This window comes from Podarcis gaigeae (genome assembly GCF_964106915.1).
Source record: "Podarcis gaigeae genome assembly, chromosome: 9".
In the NCBI taxonomy this organism is placed as follows: Eukaryota; Metazoa; Chordata; class Lepidosauria; order Squamata; family Lacertidae; genus Podarcis; species Podarcis gaigeae.
This window is the reverse complement of record NC_139685.1, coordinates 46,613,063-46,628,684: the sequence shown is the minus strand read 5'-3', so window position 1 is coordinate 46,628,684 and position 15,622 is coordinate 46,613,063.

The following is a 15,622-nucleotide window of genomic DNA, read 5'->3' as shown; positions in this document are numbered from 1 at the left end:
GGCCCTTCATTCTCCAGTGGTTATATCATCTGTCCTTGAAATGTCAATCATCCTATCCATACAACAAAAAGTGCGCTTCTGCTGCCAGAACAGAAAGCTAAACAGCACAAAAATATAAAACAATAAAATAAAACCCTAATATAGGAATTGAGCTAAAGTACAGCAAAATACATTTTGATAAATCAGGTATGATGCTGGGAATGAGAGCCCTGCTGCTGGAAAAAGAAAAGAATGAAAGAAATTGCCAGAATGAAATAAAGCTGATTTTTTTGATGTTGACATGAGTAGGCAATGGTCACTTGGAAAAATGAAAAATGAGAGAGGAGGCCAGTGTAATTAATAGCCAGTGATGATGGGATTTGTAGGCCAGAAACATATGTAAGACTACAGGTTAACCACTATACAGTGGGGCCCACCAACTGCAGAGTTCAGAAGAAGAAGAAGAAGAAGAGAAAGACTACAATTCAAATCTTTCATGCTAGAATATAAGCTCTGTTAAAATCATTGGGACTTTCTTTCATCGACTTGAGATCAGACTATTATTTTTTTAAGTGTTCACAGAAGATGCAGTACTTCTCAGATTCGTAAGATACATTACTATGATGCACATTGCCATAGCAACTAAATACATCTTGATGTAAGCCAACTGAGTCATTTGACATCTATGAGGTGGCTCATTCTATGCCACATATTTTGCCGATTTACCAATTGATTGCCTGTTGTGTGGGCCGAACATATGGACAGATAAGTGTTCAGAGAGAATACCAGCTACATTTTTTGAGGGGGGGGGAGGGTGTTATGCTTATCACGGTACAAACCTTAAAGTAATTAAAAGGGTACCGCAGAAGGTAAAGATGTTGCAATTACAATTAATATCCCGGGCTGCAACAAGGGCATATTAGCTATGTTGCAGCCAATATGATTGCACCAGTAATCCTTTTTGTGCAGTTTTTATAATGAGACATAAATGTATTCCTCTGCATGTCCAACCCAAAGAATCTTGGTACAATGGTACACAGAATGGCATAAAATTTTGCAGGGTCTTATCAATGCATGCTTGCCCCTGAAAATGTAGAGTAGACCGAAACAAAGATAAATTGGATGAGCTGAAAGCTGTAACCTGCTAGGCTTGCATAGTTCGAGATTTGGAAATAAGACACAGAAGGGTAGAGGGTTGTTAATACATCAGTTCCACTTCAGAACAGGACAAAGCAATCCAGAGCTCTAAAGTTCAGGAGAAATTTGAAGAAATAGAATTTTGGAAGCATCCTTCTTTATATGTTTAGACATTTTTGGAATATCCCAGAAGCTGTAAATCCAATCAATCCAATATGTACTAGGACAGATAAATATTGTTTCTTTCAAAGACATCCAGTGTTTATCACAAAAGTAGTTAACATACAAATGATGCATTCTTACTCACTAGAATTTCTTTTATTAAAGCTAATGCACATTACCTGGCTTTGTGCTGTTTCCCATTGTCGGAGGTTGTGTAGGGGAGGGGAACTTCTTAGTATTGATTTGAGGCAAATGGATTAGTGCAAAAACCCATCCATGCATTGCTGCACAAAACTGCGGGATTTTTCTTGTATTACATCCTTCAGAGGAGATGAGATTGTTATTATACAAAAGTAATTGCAGAGCAGAAACACAGTTTAAACTCTCTTAATCTCCGTGCAGAAAAGTGAAAACAGGTGTTTGTTCTTTTACGCACTAAGGAGTACAGCATGTGCTAAGTGATGGGGGGCAGGTTAGATGCCTCACTCTGGAACTTGGACAAACTCTGTATCAGTTTTCAAATGAAAGCAATGTTGAGAGACAAGTTAAAGTGACCTCTTCCTACCCCTCATGCTTGGAAATATGTATCTCTTTTCAAACTGCTAAGAAGTGCTGACAGTCCTTCATAACTGTCATGCTTTAGTTATGGTTCAACCTAAATTCTTCCTCCATCTTATGGCTTTGCTGTTTGATGTTCACCCTATGATGCTTTGCTGTCACTATACAAGATATATAACTAATCGCACTAAACAAGACTACATTTTCATAGCTTCTGTGCTTCCAAGGCATCTCAGCCTTTATGCTTAGGAGTCTAGGTTCACAGCTTCACACTTTTTAATTTGTGTCTTCTTAAATGACTTAAACATTAAAAAAAGAAGACAAGCTTTCAAAAGTTCTCATGAAGGCAAGGTATGGAAAATCTGTGCTTTGTTTTGCTAATTACGTTAGAGGATATGCCAATGTTAGACACCATATTCTCCTTCAAGTTCCATTATTGCTTTAAGTAATTGCCTGGAAGTTTCTAATTGGTTTCAGAAGGGGGTAGAAGTGGCCTTCAAAAAATATGGCACTTTTTATTGGTGGGGGGAGGGGCAGTCTGTGTCTGAAATTCATTCATTCTGTTGGGGAGAATTGCCATTTAAGATTTTACAGCAGAAAAATTATTCACTATTTCAAGCAGCAACAGAGCTGCTGTCAAAATAGTCTGGTGTCATCACCATTTATTACCACAGATTACAGCTCTTCAGTTGCTTGAAGTTCTAGTGTAGTTTCCCCCCTCTTCTTTTATGAAAGAAGGGAGAAAAGCAATTAAAATCAGGATAGCCAATGTGGAGTTACTTGACCACAACTCCCATCACCCCTGACCATTGGACATGCTGACTGCGGCAGATGGGAAATAGAGTCTAACAACATCTGGAAAAAACTGTGTTGCCTAACACTGTTTCATAATATACCAGGTTTTCAAATTGTCCTGTTTCTGGAGAAAATTCTAAAATGGAAAGTTCCAAAAGTTTAAAAAAACTTTAACTAGGCTGATCTGGTCAAAGTTAAGCAGACTTCACAGCATTAGTGGGGGCCAGATTAAAATAGTCCGGGATTCAGTGAAATATAATAAGAAGTACTGTTTATGTGAAAAATTTTCTGAATGTCAGTCTAGTAACATGCACAGCAACTGCTGACCCAACCTGGCCTTCATTCTCACATTTCAACCTGGCTGAATCATGGCCCAATTAATATACATTAACTGTCTAGCCCACAATCCTCTTTACTTACCTCACAGATGATGGCTATGAAGACCAGCATCTTCTCCTACCTCTAATTCCAACCCTGAATTCCAGGCATCCTCACCCTCTATATTTCCCAACCCTCAAAAGTATTTCAGAGCTTTGGCAGGTGAAGTCCATATTCATTCATTTATCCAGAGACATGCTATAATTTTACAGAAGTTCCTGCTCTATTCTTTGGTGAAGTAGTTTTAAATGCTTCTTGTGTTAGATGCCAAAGATTACTTGCAAATGTGTTCAACAAATTTATGGATTTCTATTTCATGGGGCTTCAAAGATTATTGTTAGCACAGTGAGAAATATTTTACTGTTCAATCTTCATATTTATTGAGGGTGGATTGCAAATAACCATAGTCCTGAGATTGAAAGCTAATGTATTTCCAGATGAAACCTCGAAACATTTTTCTAATGAATTTTAAATTAATCTACATCAAAAGCCATAGCTGACATTAATTTGAGTTAGCTTGTGCTGTGAGCAAATATGGAAGAAACGTGGTACAAGGGAAACACCTGGATATGCTGCTGAAGTGATATCAGTCCTGGAAAAAAGCATCCAGGTTATTACAATTGGTTGTACAGAATGAAGTCATCTGGTTCATCCAAAGACTTCTGCTCAGGCATCAGAAATCCGCCCCCCCCTTCTGTTCTCCTACCCTTGCAATTTGGTCTGGAGGATTTGGGGAAAATTCAGAATGGATTTGGGGGAGAGTGGAGACAAAGTTTGGGGCATAGAAACTGCACACAAGGAACATTCCCATACAAATTATTATTATTAATAATTATTATTATTATTAAATAATAATAATAATAATAATAATAATAATAATAATAATAATAATAATAAATAGAAGAACATCTCCTTCATTTCATGTGGTTACAAGAGTCTCCGTTTTATACAAATTGTGAGCCGTTCATTGCTGAAATGGTATGAAAATATGTCAATAGGCAATGTTTTGTGTGATTGGGGTTACAGCTGCTAAATGTTTTGTTTCACCTCTAAATGAACTGAACTGAACTGAACTCCAACAATTTCAGTGAAGTTGTGGAAATGTATATCAACCAAGAACGTTGAAGAACATCTGAGTTTCTTTTAAGACTCTAGAGAACAATTTTTTTTGGGGGGGGGGGTTGTTTTTCAAGGTAATTGGAAGGCTGGAAGCATCACTGTATGGTAATAATCCTTTAGTGATTAAGACCCTTGTTACATGAATTTCACTCTATTTTAAAAGAAGCTTAAGAACTAGCTAGAGCAAGAAAACTCTGCATCTTCAAAGAGTGGTTTGCAAGCCTGCATACCAAACAGAAAACATAAGTGGAAAGGGTGACCTTGGTAGAACATAGCTGTACCTGTTTGTTCTTTGAAATGTGGGTAAAGGCAAGAATTGAAAAGTAACATTTGGATCTGCAGGATTCTATTCAAATGATGTTGAAGCCAGACAAATAATAATAATAATAATAATAATAATAATAATAATAATAATAATAATAATAATTATACTTTGCCCATCTGGCTGGGCTTCCCCAGCCACTCTGGGCGGCTTCCAACAAAATATTAAAATACAGTTATGCATCAAACATTAAAAGCTTCCTTAAACAGGGCTGCCTTCAGATGTCTTCTAAAAGTCTGGTAGTTCTTGTTCTCTTTGACATCTGGTGGGAGGGTGTTTCACAGGATGGGTGCCACTACCGAGAAGGCCCTGCCTGATTACCTGTAACTTGGCTTGCAGTGAGGGAACTGCAAGAAGGCCCTCAGCGCTGGACCTCAGTGTCCAGGGAGAACGATGGGGGTGGAAACGCTCCTTCAGATATACTGGACCGAGGCCGTTTAGGGCTTTAAAGGTCAGCACCAACACTTTGAATTGTGCTCGGAAACGTACTGGGAGCCAATGTAGGTCTTTCAAGGTCAGTGTTATGTGGTGTCGGCGGCCGCTCCCAGTCACCAGTCTAGCTGCCGCATTTTGGATTAGTTGTAGTTTCCGGGTCACCTTCAAAGGTAGCCCCACGTAGAGCATGCACCACTCTGGTGAGACAGTCCACGGGCAGGTAGGGTCTCAGCCTGCGTACCAGATGGAGCTGGTAAACAGCTACCCTGGACACAGAATTGACCTGTACCTCCATGGACAGCTGTGAGTCCAAAATGACTCCTAGGCTGCACACCTGGTCTTTCAGGGGCACAGTTACCCCATCCAGGACCAGGGAGTCCTCCACACACACCCTGCCTCCTGTCCCCTAAAAACAGTACTTCTGTCTTGTCAGGAGTCAACCTCAATCTGTTAGCTGGCATTCATTCTCCAACCGCCTCCAGACACTCACACAGGACCTTCACTGCCTTTACTGGTTCTGATTTGAAAGAGAGGTAGAGCTGGGTATCAGCCACATATTGATGGACACCCAGACCAAACCCCCTGATGATCTCTTCCAGCAGCTGCATGTAGAGGTTGGAAAGCATGGGGGAGAGGACAGAACTCTGAGGCAACCCACAAGTGAGAGCCCAGGGGTCTGAACACACATCCTCCCTCCCCCACTTTCTGAACATGGAGGAAGGAGCGGAACCACTGTGCCCCCAGCTCCTAGCCCCTCTAGACGGTCAAGAAGGATGTTATGGCCGCTGAGAGATCCAGCAGAACTAGGAAACAGCTCTTACCTTTGTCCCTAGCCTGCTGGAGATCATCAACCAGTGTGACCAAGGCAGTTTCAGTCCCATGATGAGGCTTGAATCCTGACTGGAAGAGATCCAAATGGTCCGCTTCTTCCAGGCATGCCTGGAGTTGTTCAGCAACTATGGATTCAGCACTTAGACAAATAATTTAAATGACATATTTATCAGTGCTGAATGGAGTATCAGAACGAATGTCTGATGAAATGGAAGCAAAATGTGTGATATTGCTAAGTTGGAACCTTATATTCCCGTGCACATTCTTCCTGGGTACCCTTTAGCAAGAAAGAGAAACCATTCTCAAAATGGTGCTGGAAAAACAGTTATTATTGACAGCATGAAATTCGATCTTAGATATTAACAAAAGAAGGGTAAGTAACCAACAATATGTTTTGATTTTTCTGTTTCTGTCTGAATGGTCCAGAAATGACCTTATAATCATGACTTTGGATCCACAGGTAAAGTTGGAGTATGTATCCTAATTCTCCTGTGAGAATGGGCCATTTAACTACTTACCCCACAGTCTAGGCAGTCCAGTTCTTATTGGGTGTACTGCAGAAAGACACATGCCAAACACAAGCATGCAAGGATACAGAAAATTAGATCTGAATGTAATTGGAAATAAGGAATCATGTAATACTTTTGTTGTTGCTGCTAAATCACTTTCATAATAAATCTAAAATGAGATTTATAAAATGGGAGATTTGAAGGTGATCCATTAGATGTTGTGGCCTTAACCTGGATATCTAAAGAACAAGGTATCTAAATATCCAATGACATTGAAGATATTGGTGACTTACAAATGGCCTATTTATTGAGCATTCATCCTGTTACATTTGCAGGGAAATTAGATGATATCAGCTGTTTATTGAATATCCATTCCGTTTTGTTTGGATGAGATTATTCATGCATGCATTGCTTTTATATACCACATTTCTTCCAATACACCAAGGCTGGTTACAATTTAAAATTATTAAGACAAATGATATAACATGCAAATAGTGCTCCAAATTAACCAAACTTTCTTTATCTACTAACAGAGGAGGTTCTTGTGTGAAAAACTTTGACAGTTGTAAACCTGAAGCACATTGCAAAGGTCAGTAATTTACCACTGCTTAGAAATTCATATCACATTCTTTCATATGTTGACCTGTGTGTGTGTTTATTTGTGTACCATTGAGTGGAAACGTTATTAAGAACAGAAGGTGAACTTCAGGGTGTATGATTTCAAAGAATTTGTGTCAAAATCATGACACAATTGCTTAACTACTGTGCAGAAGGAGCACCTTTATGCCTTGAGATCATGAATTAATTTTATTCTCAGAAATACTGCATTTCTTGTTATTTTCAGAAGTGGAGGTGGGGGGAATCAGGATTCACACATTACACAGAGAAAGTATGGCACAACCCAAAGTGGTGCATTTTATATTTTTATAAGTACAATGCTATTATGAATCAGAGAACCCTAATTACATCCTCATAAAGATGTAAAAACATACAGCACAGTTATTCTATATTCTGACCAAACACTTAAATAAAATAATAATCATAGTGATACAGTTAAAAACATGTTTCAGGTTTGTGGAGAAGTTTCTGCACATGGGCTTCTTACAAAGCAAAATAAGCAATACAAGTAGAACAGCAATTCATATTCTAGCATCAGCGGCAAAATCAGCAGGAAGACATCATAGAATAAGTTAAACCAAAGCCAGGCAAACTAAAATGGTCTTTCATTGGCACAATAAAGGGTAAAAACAAAGGCACCAACATTTCTGTTTGTGCTTCAAGCCCCAAAACCCATCCCCCATGGAAATAAAGACACAGTGGAGACAGAATTTAGTTTAATTGTTAATGGGCAAATTTTGGCCACAACTTTATTAAAATACACAAATGTGACTGGTATTGACTTAGGCATTGGTATCAAACTATATCTGGCTCCTGCCCCACCCTGCAGGAAGCCTGGAAGGGTAAACAACCAGCAGGGGGATCTCCATCAGTGTATATTGACTAGTGCTCACTCCTGGGGTTTCCGGGGGTCCTGGCATGGCCCTAGCCCCTCTCCGGGCTTCGGATGAGATCCAGACCTCTGGATTCCTTTAACGGAATGCCCTATTCATTGGAGGAGCAGGTGATGGCCACACCTCCCCTCCCCACATTCCCGCAAACCAATGCCTAGCCACCAAACCTTACAAAGTTGTGACGATTGCTAAGAGGTAGGCAAAAACCAAGTGGTCACAGCAATCTGCCACATTGGAAAAAATTCCTACCTGGCCCCCATTCCAAAAACAGGCGACGAACCGAAGTCCAAAGCAAGGCCAAACACAACCTAATTAGCGGGTGTTCGGCAGCACTAAGCAAAAGGAGGTCCCTACGTCATGCTGCCAAATAAATACCCCCAACCCCCAACCTTGCCACGCTTCTGATTGGCTAAAGACCATTGGCATAACTGTGGCACCACCGGCTTGGAGCGGGGCAAGCCCCACCCACAAGCCAGTTAGGGAAGAGTTTCAGGGCCGAGTACAACATGGACCCTCTATTAGGAGGACCCAGCTTGTCACCCTCCTAACCAGCAAAGGTGTAGATAGCCAAAGCAAGAAAGAAATGATTATCCAAGTTGGGTTTGCTTTCTGTCCCAGGGTCATTCCCTTGGGAATAACATGGTGGAAGGCCACAAGCCTCCCCTCCAACATGCTGCAGAGGAAAATCAGGACATGCGTCTTTCAGGGCTGCACTCCTGCAAGAGTCAGGTGACTCACACAATAGCACACACACGAGCCGCGTTCTCAGGGTAGCAAAAATGAGACATCCCAGGATCCAATCAGAAGACAGGATGGCTTCTCCAAATCTGGGATGTCCCACTCAAAGTGGAACAGTTGAGGGGTATGCACATGCTGTTGGTGTGCAGGTGCCATAAACTGGCAGAACTATAGGGGGGAGGGGGAGGAGGAAGAGGGGTAGCCAGAACTGGAACACACTGAGGCAAACTGGGGATGGGGAAGGAGAGGTTGGCATAGGATGTACTTACAGGGTGACAGAGAATGATAAGGGGGTTGGAGTCAGTGCATTAGACCCATCAGCAGAGCCAGAGGAGTCTCTTTTTCCATGAACATGGCAGGCTCTGAGTCTTAGGCAGCACCAGGAAGGCTGCTCTAAGACACTGAGGCAATCAAGGGCCTACAGTCCAGGTGGGGCTCGCTAGCTCTGGGAGGAGGTGTGTGATTCGTTAGCTGGAGCTGGCTTGGAACAGGTGAGGGTCACATGCCTTATCAAGCTTAGATGCTGCAATCAGTAGGCATAGTATAAAAGGGAAGCAGAGCAGAGGTGCTGTGTCTGCACAACTGCCTGCATTGAAAGACCTTGGCTGGGATGCTACTAGACCTCTGCAGATCTGGACTCATGGACTGACTGTGGACAGGGGACTTGACATACTTACTTGCTGCCAGGTAGGCCAGGGGTTCAGGACGGCAAGGCCAAAACTTATTGTGGGTGGATCTAGGACTAAACATTTATGGTATCACCTCTTCTTTCTGCCCCCACTTTTTTTCCCTTCTTCTCACCAGCTTCTCTCTAACCTTCTTTGGGTATTCTGTTCTTGAATGCTGACAGCTGTAGGGCTCAGGAGATGTGGGGATGCGCCTGCCAGCCCTTAGTGCTTTACCCAGTAGCTGTTTCAGTCTCACTCCACAAGTTGTAAATGAGCTTCTGAAACAAGTTGTTTTTTGTGCACTTGGACATCCTCCCTCATTTTAGGACCCTGAAAATGTGTGGTCTACAAATTAAATTCTCAAATACTGGAGAGATGCTAAATGACATGTCTTTCCCCAGAATACTATGTTGAGCATGCCAAAATACAATTTATATTGAGAATGCATTCAAGCATATGGAGTGGCATCATTCCTAGTTTCCTAAAAGATAAATGAAGTATGTGCTTCTGTTGGAGATGTTTTTTTTCATGTGATTATAAAATGATTAGCAATCCCCTGAGCTAGTTGGTCTGTCTCTAGATGAGTGGGGCGGATTCTCTTCCAGTTTTCTGGCTGGATTTTTTGTTCTTCTGCTAGTTTGCCAAACCTGTGACTACTGGCGATCTCACAGCTCTTGGATGCTTAATACAAAATTATACAGTAGCATTGCAGTACTTGTTCTAGTGAGAGCCCCATTAGAGGTGAATAGGTCTGGCAGGCTCAAGTTATACAAACCAACCCAAGGCTGGTTCACTTTAAGCATGCTAGAAAGACACAGCTGACCATTACTCCCCAGAATATATTCCCCCGGAGAAATAGAAGCATGTGCATTTGTCACACATGATGTTCTACACACAATGTTTTCCCTGTAGACAAACAGTATTGTGTATTGTTCCAGAGGGGGTCTTTCTTATCCACAGTGACTTCTGGGAATCATGAAAGATTACAGATGTGGGGGACTGGTGTATCTGTCTGAGATCAGTAGGTTTTCCAGGGGCAGTCCATCCCATTTCATTGCCTGATGTGAGACAAGAAGGTGCTGCTGCTGAAGCCCACCCCACTCACCCCATTGCTGAAGCCTCTTTTAACTTGTTTGTGTAGTGGTACTCACAACATGACAGTGCCAGTGAGATCCTGTGATCTTGCAGAATGCATGAGATTGCACTGGGTGTTGCTGCTTCTCCCATAGTAGTGGGATGGGTGCGCTGCCTCTGAGATGAATCTCGGCTTGCCTCATGGGTGAGCCAGTCCTGGTGTCTGCTCACCAAGTGGACGTTTGGAGCTAAGCCATTGTATGTGAAGGTAATCTAGCTTGTACATCTGCTCCAGTCAATGCAAGATTCAATGCTGGCTTACACACATACATATATTTGTATATCACAGGTGGGTATAGGAGCCTACTTCTAGGGGCCTATATCCCTTCACCCCCCAATAAATATTTGATGGGGCCAGGCCCCCCAAAAATGGATGAGCACTGCCATTCAAATTGTGTGTATGCACCATGTCTTGTGATTATGTGGGATAGGGCTTATCTGCCCCCCAATATTTTATTCAAAGTTGGCACCCTTGCAGGTGGGCAATATTTGGCCCAATTTCCTATGGCCTTTACCTTAATGGAATGTGAGGAAAACTGGGGAGAAAGTAAGATGGAGTGGCAGGAAAAAGGAGAGAAAGAGAGTTTTCCCCCACTTTTTGCTCCAACCTGCCCACTTCTGACTCCAGGGCCACCCATACTACTGTAATGTACTCTTAATGGAAAACCTCTGAAGTTAAAAAAGGAATGCATATGAAAACTTCAAAATACATTGAATTGCACATGCTGAAGGGTCATACATAAAAGCCTATCAGTGAGTTGCTTCACCCATACAATATTTCCAGACTGTAGATTGATTGTACTGGTCCACGATTCTGTAAACTTAATAAAGTACAGTATACACTTTGACAATTCTATAAAACAAGCAGAAATATTCAAGTCAGACAGAATCAGAAGCCTCTTTTAGATTATGTTTTCCAATAGGACAAGAGAAGAAGCGTTCCTTATGTTGCTTTTGTTTTATTTATTTAGTGTTCTTTTCTCCACTCCCCCCAGCCCTAAAATAAGTCACTAGTGAAGTTTGGTGGCCACTGTAGTCAGCTGAGAGGGTAGTCAAAGAAGGCTTGATGCTGACCAATATCTTGGTTTTATCTTTTATAATTGTAATAAAACAAATACTTAAGAAATAATTATCCAGCTTTTACCAATAGCAGATTAAAATGTTACAGCCAATTGTATTTGTGACTGAGTCCCAATGATTATAACTTAAATATTTAAAATAAAGGTCTTCCAATTAATAAGATAATTTTAAAAATGCTTGCAATGTTTTCCAGAGTCAACAAACTAAGATTTCCAGCTATATTTCTCCCAATAACATTTTTTTTTACTGTATCTTGCACCTCAACCATTCCAATAAAGCATAAATAAACTTCATTTCTCCATTTTGCTTTCCAAAGTAGTGTGAAGGTCCTTCAACTTTCTCTAGCTCAAGGAAGCAATATTACGCTCAGTGGCTAGCTTCCAGTCTTTGGTTTGTTCATCTGTTTCAATCTGTTGTAAGCCATTGGAGAGGATTTAATTATAGGCAGATGGAGTGCATAGAAGAAAGAGTGGAATGATATCAAAAACCAGTTAGAGCATCAGCTTCAGTCAAGAGTATTTTCCTCTTTGTTGTTGTTTGCTTTTGCTTTTTGGCTACAGTCTCCTAGGTCTCAACACTCTAACACAGGGGAAAACAAAAACACCCCCAAAGAAATCCCAAGGGGGTTTCAAGGAAATTTGGTTGCCAGTGCTCCCTTCCAAGGCTTACCTGCAGTTATATTGCTATCTAGTGAAGAATCAAAAGGCATTATGCTTTGGAAAGAGAGTCTCATTATGCTTGCTGTGAGTATGTATCATGCAAATGATAATCACTTGAACAACAAATGCTCGGCATGCAATGAATCCATTTGTATGTTTACCCAGTACTCCCAGGTAGGATATCGTCCTTAGTGTTATTCTATCATTATCTACTCAAGAGTAAGTCTCACTGAAGTCAATGAGACTTATTCCCAGGCTGCATAGGGTTGCAGCCTTAGACCTTGTTTACATTATCACTCCTTCTACAGCAATATGTTGATCTAAACATGGGCTTCACTTTGGACTGGCCCTACCATTAGGCAAAGTGAGTCAATCACCTCAGGTGGCAAATGCTGGGGAGCAGCAGTTGCATTCCTCTGGTTGTTCTTCTTAAGCCTCAGAGAATGGGCTGCATTCCCTTCTGCTAGAGGACAGTGCTTTGTGTGCTACATGGCCTCTCGGTGCAGTGAACGGTGTAATTTTGAACTGAGAATCAACTGCCAATCCATCTGCTTTCTGTGTATGGGATAAGGAGGGAGGGCCATTTTTTCCAGTGCCTAAGGCCGCTAAATGTCTCGAGCCAACGCTGTTTGGTTGATCTCCACCAGCTATTTACTGCTCTATGCAAAGAAGATGGAACTCCAACGCGATATATCTAGCTGCCCTCAACCAAGTGGAAGCAAATCTTTCAATTCACAAATGCCTATTATAATGAGAAGCGATGCTGAGTAATTGAGGTTTGGCCAGCTAAGCAGAAGATAAGGGCCAATGTGCTTTTTGCAGGTACATCTTCCTACCATCTACCAGCTGGAACAATCCCTACGAAACCAGGCAATTACATCTGTAAGATTATTTCAGAACTTTAAATGTTAAGACTTAAAATCTCTGGTGGGGGCACAGATGGAGACAATGCTGTCACCGCTGAAGGTTGCCACTGGAAACAGATTGAGTCCAATAATCAGACTGGACAAGTAATTCTACAACTGCACTTTGCCTAACCAACAGTGGCAGGCTTCTTGCCTCACAGTGATAAATGTACAGACTGTGTCTTGCATCTCATTTTCAAGTTTGGCAGGCTAACATAATCTGTTAATGAATGGAGACATCTTTAAGCATGTAGCTGGATGCCAGCAACAGTTGGTAACCCTCCACACCTATCTTATTTCATTCTATTTACAATTCAGGCAACAAAAAACTGCTGATACTTGGCCAACAATGCTCACATGACTTTGGGAAATGGTTGAAACTTTTAAAAAACAACAACACAAAATTAAATAAATTCTGACTCCTGAGAGACACAGGTTATCATCTAGAGTATGGACAAAGAAGGCATATGTGAGACCATTTCTGTACAGAGCATGAAACCAAATCAAAACAACAACACAAAATTAAATAAATTCTTACTCCTGAGAGACACAGGTTATCATCTAGAGTATGGACAAAGAAGGCATATGTGAGACCATTTCTGTACAGAGCATGAAACCAAATCAGAACTTGTATTATTCAGAACACTGACAATGGGAAAAAACATTTGGGAGATGCCTGGTATAAATAGCATTAAGCACATGTGAAGTTTTGTATATATATATATATATATATATATTTAAAAAATCTTTACAGAAGGTATCACTCAGCACTTGAGTACATTAAGAAAAGCAATAAGTTCCAGTGAGCTAATACAGGAGGACTATGCCATTAAAGAGGAAGTATTTTACAGAAAGCAGTAAACCTACAGCATAAGCACTCCCATCCTTTAGGGAAGGCAACTATTAACTTGCAATAAATTGATTCTTTCTTCATATGTAGATATGCAAATAGAAGTGAAAGCGAAGAATGATATATTGTCGTATGACACTGTAATGGTAATTTCCCCCTCAAAATGAAAGAGGAAATGTTCAGAAATGGCTGTTTTGGGTTTGCTGCTCCGTCCACCTGGTAGAAAGTATTTGTGTGGGGCTGTGTCCTGAATGCACACCCTGGCTGGAACTAGACACACCAAAGAAGCGCTTTAGTTGAAAGCATTGTACAGTGGTACCTCTGGTTACATACTTAATTCGTTGCGGAGGTCTGTTCTTAACCTGAAGCTGTTCTTAACCTGAAGCACCACTTTAGCTAATGGGGCCTCCTGTTGTTCTCATCCTGAAGCAAAGTTCTTAACCTGAGGTATTATTTCTGGGTTAGTGGAATCTGTACCCTGAAGCATATGTAACCTGAAGTGTATGTAACCCGAGGTACCACTGTAAATTTAAACAGGGAAAACAAGTACTGTAGAGAAAAACAGGACTCCACATCGCCATCTGGTGGCAACATGTTAAAATGGTGGCAACATGTTAAAATGCATATACAATGCATACTGTATATAGGAAATCACTTTTTCTTTACCAATCTAGCTGAGTCCTCTGTAAGCAATTGGTGGCTCAGGGGTAGAGCTAGCATAGGTATATAAACCCCGAATGCTTGTAATTCCTACACACCTGTTTGCTCTTGGGTTTCAATGTAGTTTCATGTGGTCATATATGCTTCAATAGAGATATTCTCCCTATCAACCATACTGGTACTTGAGGGATACCCCCCATGTTTACCTAGGGAGGATTTTTGACAATAATGTGATGTGTTTACACATTAATTAGGGAGTTCATTAGGTCCCAACAGTGGGGCTGTTCAGGAAGTAAATACAGGTAAGAGCATCAGTGAGTGCTCAAGGCACCAAGATGGTGAAAGGGGTTTCCCTGGGCTTGCCACTCAGGGCTTTGGACCTGGGAAGGAACCTTCTTATGACTATCCTGGGTCATGCACTGAGAGTCTCAGGGCTCAGGGGCTAGTGACTCAGGTATGGCTTCCTGCCATCTGAAAAAAGTACCTGAGATTCTGCATTCAGATTAGATTTCAGTGAGAACATCCCACATCACTCTAGGCGAATGAAAAAGGGGAAGGAGAGAGTAACAGGTTAAGGGGTTTGGGTCCTACCACACTCCTGATGGTGTCATTACCCCCCAAATTGGCAAATAGACTTGCGTGGAGCAGTTTCTCCATGTTATTATCATTATTAACAATAGTTGGTTTTCTGATATTAGAGGAGTTCATTCACTACTAGTTTCTCAAGTGTTCTATACACATCATGTTTCAGGTGCATTGGTAATGCAACATGGTAGGAAACTAATAACAGTGTACACAGATCAAGGCATTTCTGGAAATCTATTATCAATACAAAAGTCAAAAGCCAAGGAGCTGCTTTAAAACAGGATGGAGTTGGGGGTGCCCAGTAGAAGTGTTTGTTCATTTTCTTCTGACAGCCATATCACGTGCAGGTTTTAAGACCCCTTATTTTCAATATATGGCTGGAAAATACACCTTGAGAGCAGGCTGACTTATATCACTAGCTGGGATTGCTAGCTTTTACAAACTCAGTGCATCAAAAACTAGATCATGCCCAGTGGTTTAAATTTCGAATCATAGAATTGTAGAGCTGGAAAAGGTCCCAAGATTCATCTAGTCCAACCTCCTGCAATGCAGGAATCTCAACTAGATCATGCATGACATGGCCATCCAACCTCTGCTTATAAACCTC